Source organism: Triturus cristatus, chromosome 2_2, assembly GCF_964204655.1.
Source record: "Triturus cristatus chromosome 2_2, aTriCri1.1, whole genome shotgun sequence".
In the NCBI taxonomy this organism is placed as follows: domain Eukaryota; kingdom Metazoa; phylum Chordata; class Amphibia; order Caudata; family Salamandridae; genus Triturus; species Triturus cristatus.
The window spans coordinates 79,723,492-79,743,460 of record NC_140582.1 but is presented as its reverse complement, the minus strand read 5'-3'; the positions used below and the strand labels follow the sequence as shown (position 1 = coordinate 79,743,460).

The 19,969-nt window shown below is 44.7% G+C and overlaps 1 protein-coding gene across 2 annotated transcripts in view; it reads left to right on the top strand.

Annotated features, from left to right (window-relative positions):
* The first annotated feature begins 711 nt into the window (after window positions 1–711).
* The window catches only part of GTF2E2 (general transcription factor IIE subunit 2), a 216,059-nt gene continuing 196,801 nt past the window's right edge, over window positions 712–19,969 (top strand). The window contains exon 1 of one of the 2 annotated variants that reach the window (XM_085641075.1): window positions 712–931. The gene's annotated coding sequence lies outside the window, so the exon portion shown is untranslated. The remainder of the gene's footprint in view (window positions 932–19,969) is intronic. The other variant, XM_085641074.1, reaches the window with a different exon arrangement.

Below are 19,969 nucleotides of genomic sequence, written 5' to 3'. Positions count from 1 at the left end.
GACACATGAGACAGTAGTACAGGTATGGGCCGGAAGGTCACGAGCGGCCTCCGCCCTTTTATTTATACTCTCTCTGGCCACGCCTGGCCAGAGAGTGCTACATTGTGTGCGTGCTCTTCCGGGGCCGCTAGCTGTCCGAAGAACAACTAGACCGTTACACACGTCACTTTTTCCTTTTGTAAGGTTTCGTTTGCTACCTCTTGTAATTTGTTTGCTCTTGATACTTGCACAATTGTCACTATTGCCTCATGTAAACGTTTGCTTTTGTAACATGCTCACTTGTAATTTTCTCCACATATATCATTACTGTTCCTATTGTGAAGCGCTCTGACACCTTTGGGTAAAGTCCGAGGTATATAAAAACGCATAAAATAAATAAAATAAATAAATCAATAAATATCTACGACTCCGGGTGACCGTATGATGGGAGCCGATATCGTGAGTCACACCTGGCATCGTGTGAATTGGCAGGTATGACTGTTGATATTTTAGCACGCATTCACCAATGGATTCTAGACACCAGATCTGTCAATTTATAAATAAGATGTAGAATGGAAAAGAGCACAGAGCGGAAAAGGGATTCTGGTTCAGGCTCAGGAAGAGCACAGGACCAGCCGGCATGACTCGACGGGACGCTCAGCATGCTGTCAGGTAACGAGGCTGTTGCTAGGGACGCCAGCGAGTTGATCCTACAAAGACGAGCTATACGCCAAAGATGTCGCGCTCATGACGTACTGTACAGGCTGGGTGGCTCTCATCAGCGGAAGTCTACTCACAGACCACGGCCCGGTTTACATCACAATCAGAGGGTCTGCAGTTGCGTCGGGTTCGGATTCGAGGCGCTGAGAGAGCAAACACATTAATTGAAGAGACAGGGAGCCCGTCAACGGGCGGAAGACGGGCCCTTCGTCAAGTACATTTTGTTTTATAGGTGAGTTACATTTCTTACTTGTTAGGTGTCCTGTATGGTTGCGCTCTATGCCCCTCAACAGCCACGCACGGTTCGGGTTTGAAGTCCCTGCTGCCATATGAGCAACAGCTGGACTCCCAGCTGGAAAAAGATGAAGATGCCCAGAACCTGTATCTCCGGAATGGTTGGTTCTGAGCTACCAAGAGAAGAAGGAGCCTTTGACTGCCTGCGTTCAACGCGAAGACCTGCTCACGTTTAGGACTAAGAGGATTGGAGTAGGAAAGTTAAATGTGAAATCTAGTAAACACAGCAGTGATCAGAGGAGGACGACAGGACCTCGAGCCACGCTTTCACGGGACGATGATGTGGCCGACCATGAAATATGGTAGTCAGGTTTGAATGTAGTGTGTGTTTTTTGTGAAGCGTTCTTATGCCCTTGGGCGAGGTAAGAAATATGTGAATTGCTAATAATACAATGTGGATTCTGCCTACCACCCATGCCCTAAATCTCATCATCCAAGAATTAAGGACAAAGCATTGACCTTTGTCTCAGAGAGATATCAATCTAGGGGCTGAATTGCTCAGTGGAAAACGTCACAAGTAAGTCATTGTATTCATGTTTGATACATTAAAATCATTACAGGTCTACAACTGTACATTGTAATTATGCCTAAAATAAAACAACAGATACTACAGCCGGTGTAGTATTCAGGGCCGGACTGGGAACACAAACCATCCCTGGTTATTCAGTTGGACCGGAGGGGTTGCTAGTGTGAAGAACTGCTGCTGCTTTTGTTACAGGGGGCCGATATTGCAGCAGTGCTGCAAAACAAACTGGCCCCCAGTAACAATAATGGTCACCACCACTCCAAAACTAGTCCCCACCCTTCCAGCCCACTGGGAAGATGCCCGATGCCCACTATGGCCAGTTCAGCCCTAGTAGTATTGATAGAGATCTTAAAAGAATACAGACAATAGTATTTCATTGTTAAAGTTGCTGCTCCTTCTAAGCCAAGTTGAAAAAAAGACACTGTTAAAACAATGTAATAGTTTTAGCACCTTGGAGCATGAGGAGACATGTCCGGGGTTGTGGAAGAAGGGGAATAAAGTGCAGAGTGCAAACTAGTGAGAGCTTGTGCTGCTTGGGCTCAAGCTGCTTGTAACGAGCTAGGCACCTCATAATGTTTTAATCTAGATTGGTTGGACGCCCTGTCCCCCGTTAGGTGAGGATCGCCAGTGATGGTGTCAGCGTGTGGTGTGTTCAAGGCTGGCGATCTGCAGAATGCGGGGCCGCATGGCCCTGGAGAATGCTGCACATAGCCCTTGATGTTGTCAACACTGGTTGACCACTCTCCTGAAAGCTGAACGTCGAGCCTGTCGTGTACGGCCAGGAGCTATTGTCCTCCTTCGACGACTTGACTGAGTGAGAGACGTATGAGGCTCATGAATTCCCCCAGTTTGGCTGGGGTGCTTGGCGTGTTTTCAGAGAACTACAGATCCGTGGCCTGCCTGCAATGCCTGACTTCTTCAGACCAAAACAAAGGGAGGAGCAGGCATCGTTGCACCTCTACCAGTTTGGGGCAGCAGCACTGCAGATCGAGCCAAGATTCTTTGCGATAGTTGTATAGGCTGCATGGGATTGCCTCCTCTTGACGAGCCCTGGCAGGATTGAAGTCTGAGATTGGCAAAGCGATGAGCCTCATGTATAGAATTTTTCTGCGAGCCTTGGCTGAAAGTGCATGTTGAAAATAAGTCTGTGCCTTCCTTGTTGTGTACGATGCATCCAACGTCTCGGTCATAGGGCTGGCATGGAGACTTTCGATGTCCCATTCAAAGGAGGTTGATATCACCTGCCTGTTGATGCTTGTTGGCTGTTCACAGCTTTTTTTTCCAGGCTGTGAATATAATTTGTTGGGTATGCAGGCTGTGTGCCCTGATCTTCAAGGTGCTAGTTGCTGTTGCTAACCATGTTTGCCAGAGAGATCGCTCTTCGTCAAAGACTATTTTCAGATGGTGTTTGAGCGAGGTCTCTGGGGCCTGCAGGACAATGAGATAATACTTTATTAGTTCTCCCTGATATCCAAGGTCTGGGCTCCAGAGGCCCAGCTTAAGCCTCAGCCTCATTCTTCTGCCTTGCCGGGGGGCAAGCAGAACTTTCTTATACGCCTTGATCTGGGAGTTCGTTAGAAACTTGTCGAGGGCATTAGGAAACACCAAGTGGCCATAGTTGAGAGCCGGGATCAGTTTTGCTCTCAATGCTGTCAGTGTAGGCCCGGTGGTTGGGCTTTGTAGGCGATTACTTGGGCGCTTCAATGTGTGGCTGACACTGGTAGATTTAGTTCTAAGGTGCCTTAGGTGGAAGCGTGGTTTGGCCCTTTCTGAGAACGAGACTCCAAGGTAGTTATAAGCTGGGGCTGTCATCATTTGTAGGTCTCCTAGCTGCCAGTGGAGTTGCTTTTTGTATGGAAACTCGCAGAAAACGACAACCTTGGTTTTGCTCTGATTCAGCTGCAGTTTATTCTCCTGATTGTAACAATGAAGTGCGTTGAGGGTTCTCTGCAAGCCGACTTTGGTGTGGTCCATGATTGCAGTGTCCTCTGCATACTGCAAGATGGGGAGACTCACTCTTCCCAGCTTTGGTGTAACTAAACGGGCTTCTTCAAGGCTGCGTCCAGATCTGCGGTATAGAGATTTATAAGGAGGGGGGCCAACACAGTCCTGCGTGAGCCCATTGTTTGTGGGCACTCTGGCAGTGGCTGTGGTGGGACTTGATTTCACCCGGAACCATGTCCCCTGATATAATGATGTGATCGTCCTGAGGAGCCAGGGGCGGGATAATCCATGCGTTCGCTTCCCCCATAGCCGTCCCTGCTCCACCCTGTCAAAGCCAGTGCTATAATCGATGAAACGGAACAAAGGGGGTTGCTCCTTCCTAACCGCTTGTGTGGATAAATGCACCATTGCTAAGGTGTTGTCCATTGTTAAACTTTCTGGCCTAAATCCAGATTGAAAAAGCGGGAGGATTCCTTTTTCCTTTGCCAATATTTCCAGCTCCTTTAGAAGGATGTGGGCGTAGGCTTTGGCTTCAAGATCGAAGCGAGTGACGAGCTTATAATAATTGGCCGGGTTAGAGAGGTCTCCTTTTTTAGGTCTCGAGCAGCGAAGGCTGCGCTTGCGCAGTCTCGCTTGGCGAGATTTAATGTTTTCTAGTATGGGGCTTGAACCCGCCCCTCTTCTCCATTGGCTGGCTTCCTAAACGGAGGCCAGCCATTGGAGGAGAGGGGCGTCTGTCCATTTAAGCCCCGTCTTTTTCGGATTCGGGGGCGTGTTTTTTAGTTTCTTTCTCTCCTCTGGAATGTAAACATTCCAGCCAATAGGAAGAGGAGAGAAAGAAAAACATGCCCCCGAATCCGAAAATGACGCTGCGTTTCTCCGAGGCATTTCAACTTGACCTCGGAGAAAGATGGTGGTGTTCGCACTCCTCCCTCTGGCGCTCTCTCCCTCTCCTCGGACTACTTTTTACTGGGTGAACTGCGTGTCCTTATTTGCCTTAGTGAATTGACACACGAGACAGCTGGAATACACTGGTGATCCGTGTAAAGCGGATTGCTGCTGGTGAGTACTTTCCCTTAAGACTTCACTCACACTGCGCCCCCTGTCCTATTTGGCAAGATCCATCGAGAGCCACCCGGTCAGTACCCGCTTCCAAAAGGGCGCCCAGGAACCGATAAAACATATAGTGCTTTGTTGCTCTCCCGTAGTACGAAGCGCTATGCACCTGTACCAGTACAATGATTAACTATTGTCTTCAGTGGCAGAATGCACAAAGGGGGATCACGTAGAACATGTGGAGGGGTCGGGGTCCTTCCACCACTCAAGACGTGAATGTAAGCAGGGCGTGAGATCCCCCACGCCCCGGAAATACTCCCAGCAGGGATTTGACGTGACGCCATAGCCTGTAGTCTAGGTGAGGGAGGGGGTACAGGATGCCCCCTGCACAGGTGGCAGCGGGGTGTGCACAATTTAAAGCAGGGTTGTAAACAAGAGCAGAGGGTGTGTGAGAGCTCCGAGGAGCCGTGACCTGAGAGAGACGCGACTACATGAAACACTGCACCTCTATCCTCGGCTGGTGGGGAGGGGGCAGAGTCCATCTTTGTCAGCAGGGTTCTGTGCACGTAAGTGAACCAAGTATCCAATCCGATGGCAGGATGCGCAGTACGTATGGCACAGGCGTGTAGTAAAGGGGAAACCCTTAATAAGGGCACTGAAAGACACACTGAAGAGAGTTGGACAGCTCTCTGGGTTCACTACTTGCTGCTGAGATCTTTGTGACTCCAGAGGGTCACATTTCATTTTTTCGCTTTGATCACACGTATATAGGTTGTTATTTGCAGTGCTGTAACACTGCGCGTCTATGGTAGAAAAGAAAGCACTGCAACTGCCACAAGTATCAAAGAAAGTCCTCAAGGCGCCCGGAGGCAGACACATGCCTCCTCCGTTCTTGTAGCACAGGTATGGGAAGCGCCACACGTTGCCCAGGCCCATGCAGGACATGGTGAAGTCCAACTGTCGGGTCCACGTGGCGTGCTCGGTCGTGGGCTCCTGCAGCCCTGGCAGGGGGTACCCTCCGGGCAGCTTGGCAGACCCGTTGGCGCACATGTCGGCATCATGCCTACCTCCGTTGGGAATAAGTTGCCCTTTTTTCTCCTCCAGCGAGACGTGACGGGTCCCGTTGGACAGCGACCCCCGACACTTCTCCATTCGGAAATCACTTTTCAAGTTTTTGTAGCGTTTATTTCCTCTGCGAGGCGCTTCAGACGGGTCGTCCTGCCCTCCATATGGTGCACCCCTTTAGTCTGTCGCTGACTCGAGAGGGCAGGTAGGTGAACAAAGGTCCCAAATGCCTCGGCAGTGGAACCTCTCTGTGTGCCGGCCTTCTGAGTTTGTGTGCTCAGAGTGTTAGCAGAAGTTTTAAACTGCGCTGTTACTGCACGTCTCCTTATTTCTGCTGTTTGTTCAATAATTGATCAAACTTATAGCTGGCATTGTATTTTGTGTTTGTGATTGGACGGGGTGCTCAGCAAACATGGTGGGGTGTAGTTCGGTGTGCACAGTGTAACGCAGCTGTGTAATCATCGCAGTGTAACAGATGTTGTCAGCACTGCCTCTGGTGGGGACAGAGGATGAGACAGAAGGGAAATTGAGTTGGTAGATGGGAAATTAATCCTATTGTATTCGCAGGCTCTGTGTGTGTGTGTGGAAGGCTCTGTGTGTGTGTGTGTGTAAGGCTTTGTGTGTGTGTGGGAGGCTCTATGTGTGTGTGTGTGGCTCTGTGTGGGTGGCTTTTTTTGTAGGTGGCTCTATGCGTGGTGGCTCTGTCTGTGTGTGGGTAACTGTGTGTGTGTAGGTGGCTCTGTGGGTGGCTCGATTTGTGTGTGGGTTGCTTTATGTGAGTGGCTCTGTGTGTGTGGGTGGCTTTGTGTGTGTGGCTCTGTGTGTGGGTGCAAATGCAATAGGTCTCGCATTTGAGAGTGATTAAGCTATTGACATTGTAAATAACAATGACGTTTCTTTAAATGTTTTAAAAACAAAAACATAAACAAAAATAATGTCATGAGCAATGCCAATAGCTCTAACTTTAACAATGCCAAGACCATTGCATTGTAAATGCTTGTTATGAATAAGGAAGAGGATTGAACCTCTCCAGGAGAATGGTATTGTTGCTGTGACGAAAGCGTGTTTGAAGAGTGGCGTTAGGATTGTCAGCCAGAAGTCTTGTGCTGTGTTGAACACTGAAACAGGAATCCTATTCGGCCCTGAGACCTGTAATTTTTCATTTTCCTAATAGTGGGTATTACTGTGCCTTCTGTAATTGGCGTGCCATGTTGGACCTAGGGGTATGGGGCAGGGCGTGATGAGGAAGTAGCTGCTGCCACCACCTTGTCGGTTGTGTGTAACTTTTCGAAAGTGTAAAACTTAAACATCTGTGATCCATCTCGGCTTTCCTGGTTGATCAAATTATGCAATCTTGTAATTGTCTTTATGTACTGCTTATTACCCCTGACGAAGCACTTTCCTGGTTGATCAAATTATGTATTCTTGTCATTGTATTTATGTACCGCTTATTACCCCATTCAAAGCGTTTTATCGCTTTACGGCGAGTAGCATATTACCCTGGAACCCAAGGTTAGCGGTTAATCTTGTGTGTATTGTCGCTTATAGAAATTACTTGCGCTCCTAGGAAAGAAATTGCATGCATTTTCTCCAGTTATTTTGTGATGTATATTAATACCAGTTAGTTGAGATAAATAGTGGGGCTTTTGAGGTTTCTAGTGAATGGTTGGTGTGATAAGCTGGTGGAGATTAGGTAATGTTAGGTTACAGAGACTGGGTCTCAAAGAGACGAGGTTGTAATCTATGAAATAAGGTATCGGCCGTTTTCAGAATTACAATAAGAAGGATTGAGGCAGACATGAGACTGAGGGGAGACTGTACTCGGAAATAAAAGACATGCAGAGAATGGAATGTAAGAAGATGGTCACTGAAGAAGCAAAGGAGAGGAGTCCAGCGGAAGTACGTCAAGGTAAAATTTTCATGGACGGTTTTAGGAGTATAGTGGGGGGAAGTCTTTCGGAGACTGCAAGATTGAATGAATGGCTAATGTTTAAGTACATTAGTTTAGTTAAAGTTCTCTTCATACAGCATTTACCAACAAACCTTTCCCTTTAAGTGTTGGTAGGATAGGATTTTTGTACACAGGACGTCTCATGCTGTCTTGGGCTGAACACCTCATGTCTATGCATTGTAGCACACAGGATGTTGAATTTGCACTCCATAATACAGAGCAGTTCAGAGATCAAGGTCCCATCTAATATTCTTAGAATGAATCTGCCTCAGATGCAACCCGCATTCACCATAAAGTTGGCGGTACAGCAACTCAAAGCACCAAAACAGATCACCAAGGTATGCATGATACCGACACAGCAAAGACCAGCTACCTAAAGTTTCAATGTACTAATGAATATTGGTAGCTGCAGAACATATTATCATTTGAGAAACTATCTACCAGCAGTGTGCGAGCAATTCCTGAACTGGTCTATGAACTATTTACAAATGTTTTTGAAGATGGCACAGTAATGGGTGGTGCTATCCTGAAATAAGACTTCTTATGTAAATGTCCAGTAATGGCCTAACACATTTCTTGCTGGAGAAAATCGCTAATGCATACAATTTGCTTCTCAAAAGAGCGGCAGGGCTTAGAGGAAAAAAAAAATGAAAAGAGTTTTAGATCAACAAGAGTAATCCATGTGAGGGAAAGAGAGGTACAGACATACTAGGGTCTACCATGTTGTGGTATTCAGAAATGTGGGTACTCTAAATGGGGCCAAAAATCCTGATCTCATTCTCATCTGATTTTCTAGAGCACAAAGCAAGTCGTCCAATGCACTAAACACCTGCATTTAGTATTTTCTATTTAAAGTATGCCCTTTTGCTTACATTACCTTCTCACCATAGCCCACTTAATCAATTAAGGAGGTGACGTTTGCAGCCCTGATGGCCTCTGTGCATCTAGAAGCCCAGTTCACCATTACTCCTTCGCTTCCTCTCTACCTAGCTTTCTACAGCTGTGGACACTGAGCACAATGTAGGTCACAGGGATAAACATGAGAGCGCTCACTCTTGACATAGTGAAGCAAGTGGACTGTTTACTGACTCTGTGTCTCGCCTCCTGCCCTAGTGCTTCTTGAAAAGTGCACCAATTGCTTAATCTCTGTAGTTTCCTGATCGTATCCCACTCATCTATTACTCTTCCTCTCCTTTTCTTGCTGCACTGTCCTTCTCCACATTATTGCTCCTTTTCCTTCCCTCTGTATCCTGGCCAGACTCCTACAGCTGGCAACTCATGAAGCACTGTTTCTTCTGGTTTGGGGAAAACCATCAGCAAGTGCCTTTCTCATTCCCACTAGTGTTTCTTCTTCTTTCCCTCTTAGTCCCTCTTTTCGATTTCTCCTGGCCCCAGTGTTTTGAGGTCCACTTATGGGCGCTTAAAGAGCTATGCAAATAAGAAAAATAAAAAACACATTGTCTTAAGACAGCCACTGTCAACAGCCAGTTTCCCTTTGCATTGACATTCTAAGTTGTTTACTTTAAAGATAAGTTTCTCTCACTTACTATGACTCTCGGTTGTAGAATCTCTTTCGGTCTGTTTTTCTCTCTCTTCCCCCCTCCCCTACTGGCCTCCATTCTGGCCTCTGCATAGCAGCAACGTGTACAGCTAGTTCATTTAGAGAGAGACTAATTTTTCTCTCATTCCTACCTCGCTCCATTTTCTTTCTTTCTCAGCTGTATTGTTGAAAGTGTTTTCAGTGTAGTGGACACCAACACCCTTTTTTAGGTCGAGCCTGGGCAGCATATGCACTGCTCTGTGGCATGCTGTATGGGAGTATGAAATAGGAGCTCCGCCCACTCTCCACCCATATTTGTCATTGGCTGGTGTCATTGTCCTTCGTAAATGCTGGCTTCTGATTCGTTAATAGGCTTGTTAGTCCCTCCTTACTTCAGTAGTTACACGGTACGTCTTTTTTAAAAGTCTGTAAGCACTATTTTCTTTAATGAGTTTCTCCTACTGCAGGCACTGCTTTCCTGCAACAGATCCAGTGTGCCAAGCGTGCCTTCACTTTCTGAGCAGCCAGTACAATGGCGGCCGCTTCTTTGAATAGGTCTCCCATTTACAAGATTTTGAGCTATTGACATTGTAAATGACAATGCCTTTAATTTATGTTTATTAGTAAAACAGATAAAAGAAAGTCATTGTCAATTACAATGCCAATAGCTTAAACTTTCACAAATGCGAGACCTATTGCATTGCAAATGCTTGTTATACAAGGTAGAAAGAAGAAAAAAGACATGAACATGGTAATAAATGGCAAAATCAGGGTAGTTAAAGAAGTACAAGAGTGAGATAAAGATGCTGGAAGTGTCGGGTGGTAAAGGAAGGAGGCATGAGGTGGAATCAGAACAAGGCAGCTCTGGTATTCAGGAAGGCTGTTAAAAGTTTGGTACTTGCAGTTATTTATTTTTTAACAAATTAAGGACTGCATAGAACCATTTTTTCTCCAGCAGTCCTTCGGCTGTCACCCACCAATCACTCCTCCAATGTTCTTTTCCCTATCCTTCGCTTGCCAAAAATTGCCCTCGTCCTCCATTCCAGCCCTTCTACTTCAGTCTTTCTTGCGTACCTTGTCAGCACTTCCTCTCCTTATATTAATAGATGCTCAATCTCAGCATTGGAATTGACAGAAATAATACAGTACCTTGACAGCTATTGTCATGCATTACCCTCAAAATTGACTATAAAATAAAATTGAGCAGCAGCGAGGGTGAAGTTGGGTGGGTACCAGGATTTTCACATTCTCTTGGCACTCCAATCTGCCTCCCTCTTTTCTTGCTAATGCATGTCCTCAGACCAGCTTTTTATTTCTCTGGAGGGCAGGAGTTTATGGACATTGGCTGGACCTCTGTTGGGGGTTCTATTTGGCACACCTACGGCAGTTTCATCCATTGTACCTTCCAGCTTACAGACTGACCTGTGCACCAGCGCTGGTTTAATCAGAGCCAATGGTGCCAGTTCATGTATAGGTGAAGGAACAGTATCAATATCATTTTCAGCACCCTAATAACATTTGGGGCAGAAGGAGAAGTATCAAGATAACTTTCAGCTGGAGAGTGCTGCAGAACAGTGCAGAGTGAACTGGGGCCACAGTTTAAATGGGACTATGGCCTAGTCTTGAGGTACTCCACATGAGCATGCTGGGAGTTGCAGAAATGAGAGGCGGCATAGCTTCCTGTGGTTTGTGGCCATGTCTCTATGCTCTCGAGGACTAAAGCACCATTGATATTAAATTTGTTGAACCTGTCACCTACCGAGATCCATTAAGTGATCTGGAAGGCAAATGCATTTTCCCCAAAACCATAAAATCAGAGATGGGTAGAGGGGAAGAAGAGTGGAATCTATTAATTGAAGAAATAGGATTTTGTGTTAGGCAATCCTATAAAAAATTGTTCTACCTGTGGAAAAGCATTTTGTTTTTTTCCCAAGGATCTGCATCTCCCTACACTCACCAGGAGGAGAGCCCTATGAGAGACATGGCAGCAGGAGGGTTTACAGCTGCAGCCGGTTTCTGTGTCTGCCTAAGGATTGACTATTGGGGAAAGAGGTTTATCTTTTCACAGGTTGAGTCTGCAGAGGCTTTTCAGAGGTGATTAGGGTCAGGAACTGAATGACTTTGTCTCTCACTACAGCTGAATATTGTGTTCCCGGTCCAAGTACGGTGAGGGGGCTTCAAAGCATTGATTGTACCCTAGGTCTGGGAAGTTACTTGGGCCTGGCCAAAGAAACATGGACACTTTTTAGAAGGATGAGAGAGGGCATCTAGCATGCTTTAGTTATTTTTTTCTGTTTCTTATCACTTATCTCTTGAAAAGGCTTGAATGAACCACAGTGAAGACTGTGGTAACCTACCTTCCTGAGACACGTTTGATTAGTATGTGTGCCTAATTACTTTTACTTAATTTTGTTGTACAGGATTGTTTGCGTTGAATTTGCAGATTTCCTGAAAGCGCCACTGTGACTCGACGTCTTGTTTTTTTTACATGCCTATAAATGCATTTAATACAAAAAATATTTGTTGAAAATGCCTCACAAAGGAATTTAAAAAGGGTGATATGTGAAGCAACTTGAGACATTATAGGGTATAGTATGGGGTAACTTCCACCTCATAGTGTCATGACTTTGACATTCAAATTGTACATATCAAGGCAATAAACTGGTGGTTTCATTTAAAGGCTAGAGTGCGTAAAGGTGCTTTGTTTTGCATGTGCACTATACAAAAAAGCAACTAAATGTTTTCTTGATTGACCCAGCCATTTAGACCTGCGTCCCCCCCACTCGCTGCCACTCTGAGAAATAACGAAAACAGGCAGATTTACCAGGTGCCAGGAGTAGAAAGGTGCACTGATTGAGACAGGTCTAACAACTGTAGTATGAGAGTATCCTACTACAAGGCAAAATAAACCCTGGAACGAAATTTAAGAGCCCTGTGCCTCTCCGTAATGGGCAGCACTCTCCTGTGTGCTCATTTGTGCCTCCCCTTTGGAGAAAAACATGCAGGTTAGACATTCGGGTCCTTAGGTGTTCATTGCTTCTTTAGAGGAAATAAGGTTTGTTTTCAGTTGGTGTCCATGTGAAATATGTATCCATGTATGATATGTGGGTGTAGTGAAATACGAATTTGGTGTCTTGATCCATGTCTTGCTTTTAACGTTTCAGTCAGGCTTCTTTGTGTAATGCATTTTGCTGGGTTTAAAGTATAAATGCAACTGTAGAGCAATGTAAATGTAACGTAAACAATTTTGTACACTGCTAGCCCGACCCAGAGATCACTGCATTGAATTCATATGTTATTGTACATTAAACACTTTAATTTGTATAGCTCACCCAGCCATGAGCTTGGAGACATTAAACAATCAGTCCATTATCACAGGATGTTTAGCTGACAGTAGGCTCGAACATGGATCGCCAGCTCACCAGTCAGTAGCTCTCACCGCTGCGCCATAACCTTTGCCAAGCGATGTTGCAGGGTGCAGTACCATATGTCGCCAAAAGAAGTCCCAAGGAACACCTAGTGACAGCCTGTAGTGCTGCAACGTCACAACACTGCTTTTTTTTAGGTCTCGACTGAGCTAGCGCATGCGCTGTCTCTGATGAGACATTTAGTGTGTGGGTTTTTAAAAGTTCGACCACACGCTTTTTGCTGGCATAGAGCGTGCGGTTACGCGCACAATGGCGAGCAGAGGCGCCATCTGGCTTTCCTCTCTCGTCATGGTACGTGCACATCGCACACCACTCGCCAGCCTGCTAAGCGTGCGTGCACATGCAACTTCCGGGCTTAAACAAACTCAACCCAGAACAATTTTCTTTGCCAATGCCAGGGGGTGTTTCCATCTCATCCTGGGAGGCAGCTCTTGTATGCTCGGGGGCTCCTCCATGCTCAGGTCTCTTTGCACAACACTTCCGGTGGGCAGGAGTCTAGTGCTTCTCTTTCTATGCAAACACCTGTGTTTGAACAAAGAATTGCATTTACTAACTCTACAGTTTAAACGTCATTTTTTTCTCCAATCGGTAAATAGCAGTGTGAGCGCGGCATTTTTCGAAAATAAATGTCACTGTTGTATTCGCTACACTGAAGTACTGGCAGAAGTTACCATGCACACTTCAAATAAGATAACAAGTGAGTGTGCCTCAATTATCCATTGTCTATTACCAGCCACGCACTCCATGTTATTTTTCTCAATAGTAAAACAGTCCTTTAAATTTGCTTCGCTCTCCTTCTTACTGATAAAACTGCTTGGGTGATTAGTTCTATGAAACAAATGATGCCGTTATGTTTACAGTGTTCCCGTTCAATATAAGTGTAGAACTGCGCCCGGCTCGGAGATTGCACGTAAACAAATGGAGCCTGTACAAATGTAAAGGACTGTTTTATTATTACTGAGAAAAATAACATGGAGTGAGTGGCTGGGAATAGACATTGGATAATTGAGGTACACTCACTTGTTATCTTATTTGAAATGTGCATGATAACTTTTGCCAGCACTTCAATGTAGCGAATACAACAGTGACATTTATTTTTGAAGAATGCAGCGCTCACACTGCTATTTACCGATTGGAGAAAAAATGACATTTAAAACTGTAGAGTTACGTAAATGCAATTCTTTGTTCAAACACAGGTGTTTGCACAGAAAGAGAGATGTACCTTTAAAAAGTTGCAAGTTTGGGAAAACGGCAGTAACTCTTCTATTTCGACGCAATTGGCAACACCTGTGGGAAGCATTTATATTGTGTAAAATTAGTGTGTTTTTGTAAGGTTGACAAAGGCTGCGAGGACAGCCGAAACGCATTCCTGTTTCTTTTTATTGAAATTGATGGTGCCAGATATTTAACAGGATAATCCACATTGAACATGAGTGCTGGCTTCTTTTGAATGCGGAGAGGGGGTTAGAACAAACAAACAAACAAACACGGACACACTCGCGCGCTCCATGGAGTACTGAAAAGCAACTAAAACAAGCATTAGCATAGCCAATAGGTCTCGCCTTTGGGACCTTATAAATGTTTAGCCATGCAACAGTTAATGTTGTTGCAGTAAGGATATTGTGCTGCATAACTAAATACTTATAAGGTCCCAAAGTCGAGACCTATTGGCTATGCCAATGCTTGTTTGTTTTTGTTTTTGCAGAGCGCTTTATGTGAGCACCAGATCTCAAGTTCCAAAGTGGCAGCTTGCCGCACTACTATTTTCCAAAGAGGAGGTTTGTATTATAATTAGCGCAACTGCTGTGTGCACTAATATGAAGTGGTGTTTAATTTCACTTTGCAATTAGGTGTGCGTGCACAATTGAGGTTGCTTCGGTGTCTACACTCACTAACGGAGGCACCGCTTTCCTATTATTTTTTTGCAGTTGTAGCATGAACTCGATTGAAAAGTATTGGAGGGCTTTAGGCGAGCTCGAGTTCCAAAGTGGGATCTCGCCGCACTAACATTTTCCATCGAGGCCAACTGATCGCATTAGGTTTGCTCCTCGGCTCACTTGCCGACCATGGCTTCAACAAACGGCTCTTACCTTCTCTTTCCTCTCCTTTGCTTGATTTGTTCCCCTATGAAATAGATCCAAAAAAGAAACACACACTTTAGCTGAAAAGATCGTCTTTTTCTCACATTTTTCTATCCCAAAGTGCATGGCTTCAAATGTCGTCTTTTTCTCACATTTTTTTATTATAAAGTGCAGCCTCGGGACGGAGAAAAAAAAAAATTTCAAAATACGAAAAGTGGCCAGATTGGTTTTATTCACAACCAAATACATTAGTGCCAGTTTACAGAGTTTGCCAGTGAAGCACTACTTTAGTTTTCTCTTCTTTCTTTGAACAAGTGTTCACTTCTCCTGCTCTGCCGCTGCCCCTACACCTCTCCTTCTTCCTCTTCTTCCCTCTCTTTCTGTCATTCTGTCTCTGTCTTGCTCCTCCTAACTTGCTGAAAACTGTTACTTCAACAAATGGCTCTTACCCTCTCCCTCCTCTCCTTTCCTTTATTTGTTCCCCTGTGAAATGGATCTATAAAAGAAAGAAACACTTTGGCTGCAATTTTCGTCTTTTTCTGACATTTTTCTATTCCAAAAAACAGCCTCAGGACAGAGAGAGAAAAAAAAGTTCAAAATACGAAACAAAAAAATACCTGAATAAAGCAATACAGAGTGGTTGCACAATGGCCAGATTGGTTTTAGTCACAACCACACACATTAGCGCCTCTGCCCATGGTATGCCTGTGAAGCGCTACTTTTGTTTTATAGGCCTCGCCTAGCTATTGCATAGCAATCGCTATGTGAGACCCTAGTATGGGGCTCTCAAAAGTGGATTGCATGGCGAGCACGCGCACAATCACGTGCATCGTGCCGCCATGCAATCAGTTTGGGGAAGCGCTTCAGCCCACTGGCGCGTGCACACCACTCGCCAGCCAGCCTGCTTTCACTTTTGCGCCTCCCCCACCACAGAGCGCGTCTCGCGGCCGCGCGTCTTTTTGTTGCTTGTATACTATTCCTAAATGCTGCCTACCTTTTCGTGCATTTAATATGTAATTGTGGAGGACATTGCACAAACGCGATTTATGAATGCTCCTGAATTTATGTTTTGCGAACCATGCGGTCACATTTTTTTTAATTTCACTTCCTTTTTTTCAATTTCACTAGTTTGTTAAATTGTCTTTCACATCGTGTGGTGTCACATATTTTTGCTCCGATCAGTAATGTTGCTGAACTGAGCTTCTGCTTAGAATTAAATGTTTGTTGAATCTTCGTTCCGACGTGTATTATTTTAACTGAGCTGGTGTCACGTACCTTAGCTCCGATCAGCAACGAGAGAGTGTTTACACGTCCATCACTGCTCCCCCTTTACCAGACTCCCCGTCCTTTAGGATCAAGAAAATGAAACTTTTAGGAATTTGGCATCTTGCATTACGCTAGTCCCAAACATGCAGTTGCACATGCACTCTCTGCAAGAGTGCCTTGCAAGATAGTGGCCTCATGGGACCGAACAGTGGGACAATCTAGTATTAGTGGAGTATAGTTTTCAGAATTTCAGAACTGCAACGGTGGAACAATAAAAACCTACTGGGCAAGTTATTTAAAGTGACCATCAACACAGATCCCTCGCCCATTGGGTGAGGTGCTCACATGGCGAAGCTCACAATTCAGGGTCAGAGGTCTCTGCAGCAACATACTGGGACTAATGCCAGTTCAGCTACCATTGCGTGCCTATCGCACCCCTCGTAACAAGACTGTGTGCATTCACACAGACAACATGACCACCAAGTACTACTTACAACAAGCATTGGCATAGCCAATAGGTCTTGCTTTTGGGAGCTTATAAGTGTTTAGCCATGCAACAGGTGATAGAGCGCGAGCATTTTTTCCTTCATTAGTGGAATTTCTTTTTTTTTTTTTTATTGCAAAGGCTACAAAATCCTAAAAACAAAATGTTCCCAAATGCTCGCGCTCATTCGTAAGCCACTGGGTACTGGAATTCCTATATTGGGTATTAAGGAAGGGGTGCAGTACCACAGACTGTTAGTGGGACACATAGTAGCAGCCTTTGGTACTGCGCCTTTTCCTTAAGACCTAATATTAAAATTCCATTACCCAGTGGCTTAGTGAACAAGGCCGAGCATTTGGTTATTGGGCTTTTGTAGCCTTTGCGATATACCGCACTTTAACTTTGTGTTTGAAGGTAAAATGCGTTGAGGCATCGCCTGCCTTTGTTGTGTACTTATTTACTTTTTTTGCCATTCACAGGATGGAACGCTAACTTTAAACTTTTAATTCTAAAGTGCAACATACTGACAAGGTTACAAAAGCCTAAAAACAAATGCTTGCAAATGAAGGAAATAAATAAAAAAGAAAAGCGCCAGGCGTCTGTTTTTTTTCTTCTATTTATTCATTTTTGTAGCAGTGCTCTTAAAGTAAATATGGTCCTGTCTGGCACCTTGCCATTATTTTAATTTATTGAATCATGAGGCTAATCATGAGGCTAAGTGGTGCATTTGTGGGAGAGGTGTCCATTCTGCAGCAGCAGGCAGGAGAGAGCTGTTTAAGAAAATAGAGCTCACAGACTGTAATTGAAATATACAGAGTAACAACGCATGTAACGGGGTGTCCTCATGGGAGGTCACAACAGGAGAACAAGCATTGACATAGCCAATAGGTCTCGCTTTTGGGACTTTATAAGTATTTAGTTATGCAGCACAATATCCTTGATGCAACAACATCACCTGTTGCATGGCTAAACACTTATAAGCTCCCAAAAGCGAGACCTATTGGCTATGCCAATGCTTGTTCTTTTTGTTTTTTAACAACATTGTATTCCCGGGTGGGGAAGTACACCATTCCTGGAGGTCCTGAAATCCCTGGTTGATGTGTTAAGTGGCAAACGTTTAATGTGATCCTTATAAGCGGTTTTCCTTATTTTAGTTTAAAAATGTGTTCTTTTTAAACCATACTGCTTACGTTTTGTTAGGATATAAGCAATAGATATTGAAACAGGTCCCTTCCGGCCCTGTGGTCATGTTCTTAACTTTTCTGGAAAAACTCTTAATGATTTCTGAATAATAAGTGTAAAACGTTAAGGTAACCATGTTGTACCTGCTTACGTTTCACATGCTTTACTTAATCTTGCATTCCCTATCAGTGTTTGCTGTTTTTAGGATGTTGTTACTTTTTTTTCCAGCCAGCATATTACTCTGGTTCCCTCTCCCTCATAACCTATTTCCCATTTTCTGTTTCTCCAGCGCCGCAAAGTCATACGAATGGCAATTGCGTTCTGCAAATATCATCATTCCACGGCATACAAAATAACAAAAGTTATAAAAAAATTTAATTTTCAACGCCATGAGCTATAACTTTCACAAATATGAAACTAATTGCATTGCAAATGCTTGTTTATACGTCCACTCCAAACCAAAACACATGGGTAAAAAACATTGTCATTTAGAACGCACTAGCTCGAACTCTCGCAAATGCAAGACCTATTGCATTGCATGTGCTTGTTCTTATAAATACCACTGGAGTCTTTCAAAATGCTGGTATTTTATTTTTAGGTCTCGGCTCGAGTGCTGCGCTTGCGCAGTCTCGCTCCGAGATTTAATGACTTGGAGAAGAGGGGCTTGAACCCGCCCCTCTTCTCCCCTCTTCTCCATTGGCTGGCCTCTTGGATGCTGGCCAGCCATTGGAGAAGAGGTTTGTCTCTCCGGACAGGCCCCGTCCTTTTCGGATTCGGGGGCGTGTTTTTTGCTACTTTTCTCATTCTCTCCTCCAGCCAATGGCAAGAGGAGAGAAAGGAAAAACACGCCCCCGAATCCGGAAACGCCGCTGCCTTTCTCCGAGGCATTTCTGCTTCGCCTCGGAGAAAGGCAGTGGTGTGCTTGTTTCGCTGGTGGGCGTGTTTGTATTTTTTATTTTATTCAATACTGGCATGGCGGCAGTATGCCGGCCCCTTCCGGAGGAGCGTAGCGTGTCTTCTTTCATCAACACGGCGCCCACCGCACTTCAACTTTTAGCATGGCAGCTCGTTCCTGGGGTTTGCTTGCTGTGTGTTTTTCGGCTTGTTTTGTGTGCCTTTACGCTTTCCAGCAGAGTCGCAGGACGGGTGGACTCACCGTCATGATTTGATTAACTCAGCCTGTTAAAATCACGTGTTCAAAGGTAAAAAAAAATATGTCCTTTCAATTTTAAGTCTTAATTGATTGCTAAGAAAAGATTCCTTTAAATTAGCATCACGACTTTATTACTGGCATGGCGGCAGTATGCCGGCCACTTCCGGAGGAGCGTAGCGTGTTTTCCTTCATCAACACGGCGCCCACCGCACTTCAACTTTTAACATGGCAGCTCGTTCCTGGGGTTTGCTTGCTGTGTGATTTTCGGCTTGTTTGATGTGTAGATGCATTGCATTCTCAAATAAAGTCAATAAACGGCAGGTTTCTAATTTTCAGCACTGCTGCCATTTCTTCGGCTACCTTTCCGACGCGCCTGGGCCATTTTATTAAAACACGTGTTTGTTAAAGTTTGTTTTCAGTGTTCTCCTCATATGTTTACGTTGCAGTAATTAAACTGCTGCATCCCTCCCACCGCCTCCCCTCCTAAATCCCACGTTGTAAAATCAAACTCGGGTATCGTCAGCTGAACCCTTAACTCCCCGTTGAATTTACTTAGTTGGCTCCGAAAGACTTCTGCGTTTCCTTCTCTGATTCGTGCGCCGTAAAACGGCTAATGAAACTCAAGCTGAGCTCTACCTGTCATCATGAAAATGACCTGAAAATTGGCTGCAGATTGCCTGATGTGGTCTGCAGTGAGAAGCGACACTTGGAAGACGGTGATCGCACCCTGCCTAGCTTTGGAGACTGACAAAATGAGCACGTGTGACCTGGATGTCGTAAAAAGCAGCCCTTTCAACCCAAATCTCGTCAATGGAAGATTTATATGGCTAGGTGAAAACTTAAAGCGAGCGCACTCTGTTTCTTATTACCCCCAAATTCCTAATTTTAAACGCTAGTTGTAATGTCAGCTGTGATCTATAAATTATTGAAGGTTGCACCAAATAAAAGATCAAACAGCAGCGTAGACGTCATGGGACGTAATCTAAAATGTAAAGCTCCTCTGGCCTATTGCTGTCACTTGCAGGAATTCATAGAGGCGATTGGCTATATCCCAGCTGACATTTCAGAATTGTAGTGTCCCATGTGTATTCATTCTTCAATATTTTCATTTTCAAGGACAACAATGGGACATGCAATACATCTTTTGTTTTATTTCATAGCCTACTTTCCCCGTTCTATCGTGTAGTAGATGGACTTCTATATCCTGGGGGGGATGGGGGGGGGGGTGATACAAGAGTAAATAAGACTATAGAGTGACGCTTGTTGAGTAGACTATTTCACTGTAGGTGTCTTGATACCA